A 5116-nucleotide genomic window follows, 5' to 3' on the forward strand; every position below is an offset into this window, starting at 1 on the left:
TTTCCTCCATAATCTATGCCATTGCCTCAAACTACTTGTAAGTCTGCTCACAGGTGTGTATACTCAAAAGCTGGACAAACTGTCCATTCTAAATACAGTAATTACTATACAAGTTGTAAATAAAATACAGCTCATCAAACCTCATCCTGAATATTAGCAGAACTCCACTGAGGTTTAGGGTAACAGAATCCATTCTCCAACACACAGGCAAATTATAGGCCTATAGTGCAGCCCCCCAGATAGTGACCTCCACCCCTCTATGTCCCCTATATGATAGCTTTGAATCTGTGAAGGCTCCCAATAATCCCCCCTGTAGTGTGCCTCCATTCAAGCCCTCTGTGTTGGTGGTAGGGGTTGCACAACCCCCCTGACTAGATGCTCCATATGCATACCTTATCTGGACTACACATCATTCGGAGGGGTTTTTACAGGCCCTGTAACATAGGGTAAATGTCACCTCAAGAGAATTTGTAATGACAAAAGAGCTTTGTAAAAATAGTGCAAGATTTTGGACAACAGCTAACATACCAACCCAAATCCTGCTCTTATTCACAACCCTGCACCCTGCTTTAAACCATCCGTCTTTCTAGGGTCTTCTTATAGGATGTTTCCAACAGACTTGAATAATTGGGTTCCAGGAGTGTACACTTGAGAGGGTAAAATATGGCTAAACCTCACCAAACTCCGGGCAAAGATACAGAATAGATTTTTTAGTATAGTTTGTTTGAGAGGAACGCAGATTCTACCACAGTGATTTCTGAACACGAATAGCTTGTAAAAGTGTTATAAACACAGTACTAACTACACTAAAGTGTAGAGGTTTGAGCTGTTACTGTACTGCCTATACCATTTAAAATGAAAGTAGTGAAAACAGTATTTTTCTCAGCAATAAAATAGTTGTGTGGAATACTTCATTAACCTAAAAGCATTTACCTTCCTCATCTCAACATATGTACACATGCTGAAGTACTTTTAATGTACAATATATAACATGAAAATGCTTTTACGTGTATTATTCTAATACGAACACACTGCATGACTGCACAGTTATGAGCAAACACTTGTAACTCACGAGATACATTGCACTTTGCAGAGAGCCTCCCAAGGATTCTCAGGTGTATAAAAATCTTTGGACTAGCGATTAAACTCTGATATGGTTTAGTTGTACCCCATCATTTGCAGTTCTTTATTTTGTCTTTCAAATAGTACTGTAAGAAGGTGATATTTGTTCAAAATGTCTTTTTTAAAGCATCTGGAAACTGCATGTTCACTGACTGGATACACACCCAAACTGACTAGATGGCATTTTAGGTTTTTCATTTTAGAAACTGCATTCAGTTCAGAAAGTGGTCATGGTTTTCACAACATCCTGAATAAACCAAGTGCAAGGCCATTTTCCAAAGACCATTTTTTTTAAAGGGGGGGGGAGCATGTTTAAGCACAAATTAGCCACATAAGCAAATAAAACTTCATCTAAGTCCTAAAGCTGAAACACTGTTCACTGTGTTGACTGTGTGTAGCACCCTACCACCTAGTGGCCTGTTGTATAGATCTAAACATGTAACGGTTGGCAGTTCACTTAATCTCTCTACTGCAGATTTCTATCCAGTCACCAGCTATGTGAATTCATGAACATATCCCATCTTGTTGAAGCAGCTGTTTCTGCTAGTCTCTAGAACATGCTGGACTGCATTTAGCTCACTTCAAAGAAGAAATGCAGTTGTGCTGCAGCATGGTAACAAAGATTTATATAAATATTAGCATGGTGAATGGCTGAGGCAGACGACAATTGATGCATAACTACTATATTGATGGGAGTGGCTTATCTAGCAAGAGAGTATGCTGTCCCCAGCACAGAGGGGGCTGTAGGGGTGCTGTCCTACCCTTTCTCTGTGGAGTTGTTGCCACCTCACCCCTGCCTCTGTGGGGCTGTCAACCCCCCAGCTGCAGTGATCTCTTGGGCTTTTGCCACCATTTCTACTCACACACAATATCTAGTGTGGGGCTCCTGCCACTCTTTTTCAGTGCAGTGGGATTTGTAGAGCTGTCACTCTTCTCCACACCCCTTCCCGATGCACTATGGATGCCACTGATCCTACCTCACTAGCAGCCTGGTGGGGCTGCTCTCGATCCCCAGTTCTTCTAGCTTTCTGGGACATACACTGCCCCACCCCCTGCCACAATTGGCTCATGGAGCTGCTAGTACACACATACATCCCCATCCAGGTAAAGTTTGTGGTGAACTGAAGCTGCCTGCTGAAGTCTGTACAACTACTCATTAATGAATATCAGTCCAGATATACTTCTGTGAACTTCAGTCTCTGGCGCTATTGTTCTGGTGCCTTACATAATTATGCAATACCTTAAAGCAGTGGTTTTCAAACTAGGGTACGTGAGCTCTGGTCAGGAGGCAGGCAAGAAAAATCCTGTAATGGTAGACAACTCATTTTATTTAGTAAGACTTGGAAATCTACTCATAGGTATAGTACGACCCTAGCTCAGATGGAGGTATGCGGTGCACTACATTATTTGCTAAGGGGTACGCAGCCTAAAAAGTTTGACAAGCACTGCCTTAAAGAAATAATAAAAGCGATGCTCCGGGTCCTGTCAAATCTGAGATATCAAATCCTACCCACCTAGTTTCCCCCTCCGAGGGGATGAAAACAGCAAAAAACTATAGACCTTGCTTAAAAAGAGGTGCTATTTCTGCATGCAGTCAACTTCTAAGGACAGCACTAAGCCAATTGACATCTCATCTGGTAGCCCCAAAGAATGATTAATGGCAGTCATAGAATATCAAGGTTGGAAGGGACCATCTAGTCCAGGGGTCAGCAACCTTTCAGAAGTGGGGTGCCGAGTCTTCATTTATTCACTCTATTTTAAGGTTTCGTGTGCTGGTAATATATTTTAATGTTTTTAGAAGATCTCTTTCTATAAGTCTATAATATATAACTAAACTATTGTTGTATGTAAAGTAAATAAGGTTTTTAAAATGTTTAAGAAACTTCATTTAAAATTAAATTAAAATGCAGAGCCCCCTGGACTGGTGGCCAGGACCCGGGCAGTGTGTCACTGAAAATCAGCTCGCGTGCCAGAGGTTGCCTACTCCTGATCTAGTCCAACCCCCTGCTCAAAGCAGGACCAATCCCAACTAAATTATCCCAGCCAGGGCTTTGTCAAGCCTGACCTTAAAAACCTCTAAGGAAGGAGATTCCACCACCTCCCTAGGTAACCCACTGCAGTACTTTACCACCCTCCTAGTGAAAAAGTTTTTCCTAATATACAACCAAAGCCTCCCACACTGAACTTGAAACCATTACTCCTTGTTCTGTCATCAGGTACCACTGAGAACAGTCTAGATCCATTCTCTTTGGAACCCCCTTTCAGGTAGTTGAAAGCAGCTATCAAATCTCCCCTCATTCTTCTCTTCTGCAGACTAAAGAATCCCAGTTCCGTCAGCCTCTCCTCATAAGTTATGTGCTCTAGCCCACTAATCATTTTTGTTGCCCTCTGCTGGATTCTTTCCAATTTTTTCACATCCTTCTTATAGTGTGGGGCCCAAAACTGGACATACTCCTCCAGATGAGGCCTCACCAATGCTGAATAGAGGGGAATAATCATGTCTCTCCATCTGCTGGCAATGATCCTACTTATACAGCCCAAAATGCTGTTAACCTTCTTGGCAACAAGGGCACACTGTTGACTCATATCCAGCTTCTTGTCCACTGTAACCCCTAGGTCCTTTTCTGCAGAACTGCTGCCTAGTCACTCAGTCCCTAGTCTGTAGCAGTGCATGGGATTCTTCCATCTTAAGTGCAGGACTCTGCACTTGTCCTTGTTGAACCTCATCAGATTTCTTTTGGCCCAATCCTCTAATTTGTCTAGGTCCCTCTGTATCCTGTCACTACCCTCCAGCGTATCTATCACTCCTCCCAGTTTAGGGTCATCTGCAAACTTTCTAAGGGTAAAATCCACACCATCCACCAGATCATTAATGAAGATTGAACAAAACTAGCCCCAGGACCAACCCGTGGGGCTCCGCTTGATACCGGCTGCCAACTAGACATGGAGCCATTGATCACTACCCGTTGAGCCCGATAATCTAGCCAGCTTTCTATCTACCTTAACAGTCCTCTTACAAGAAGGCTGGTAACTGGCTGGTTCCTCTTTTCCCCATTCCAGAAGCAGGTGATGGGCCAGCATTATTTTTAGTGACTGGGCATTGGGTTTATATAATGCAAAGCTGTGGAGCTGAGTAAAGTTTAGAGGAGCACAAACACAGATACACAGGCCCGTATCTATTTTTCTTGGCATTCCTGATACTGGAAACACACCCCAACAGACTTTATTTTTAAATCTATTAAAAGTTCCCCTACATTTTCCCCCAGACTGATATCTCATATGACATATTTCAGCTAGAAGCACACTTTTCCAGTGGAATTAAAATCCCCTGAAGACGCAGGGTTATGTAACGGAAACAATGAGAGCTCCTTAACTACAATTACCTCAGAGCACTACTATCCCTCAAATAAACCATGTCCTTAGCACAGCTCTCCTGACATGGTTGTTAGAAACCATTGAATAAGTTTCATAACAGAAGTGATAACTCAGAATTCATTGTTTCTTCAATTATTAACTAATTCACTATAGCTTCATGAAAAACAAACCACTACCTTTCCCCCCATGGTCAAACGTATGAGCATGTGAATTGTAGTAGCCCAAGAATCTCTGATTTTTTTATTTAAACATTAGGTATATGTTAATATCCTAAATATAATTCAGAAAGTTCATTATTGTCTATTACAGCATCCCCCAGATTGCTTTAACTTGTGCCAAGGCAAAGGCACATCAGGAACTGCAAGACTCCCTAACAGCACCCTGCTTTGCTGCATCCAGAACTAAATCTGCTCCAATGGATTAAATTAATCTCTGGTGCTACTGGATTGATTTCAATAATATACAAAAGCTTTTGCTCCAAGAAGAAGCCTTCAGGAGAGTACTTGTATTAATAGGAAGCGAAGATGGAAGTACAAAAAATGAACACTTTAGTAGAGGTAGTGTTTTCATATGCATAGACTTCAGTCTTTTGTTTGATATTTTAAATAAGGAAAATATA

The sequence above is a fragment of the Gopherus evgoodei genome, chromosome 8 (genome assembly GCF_007399415.2).
Source record: "Gopherus evgoodei ecotype Sinaloan lineage chromosome 8, rGopEvg1_v1.p, whole genome shotgun sequence".
In the NCBI taxonomy this organism is placed as follows: Eukaryota; Metazoa; Chordata; order Testudines; family Testudinidae; genus Gopherus; species Gopherus evgoodei.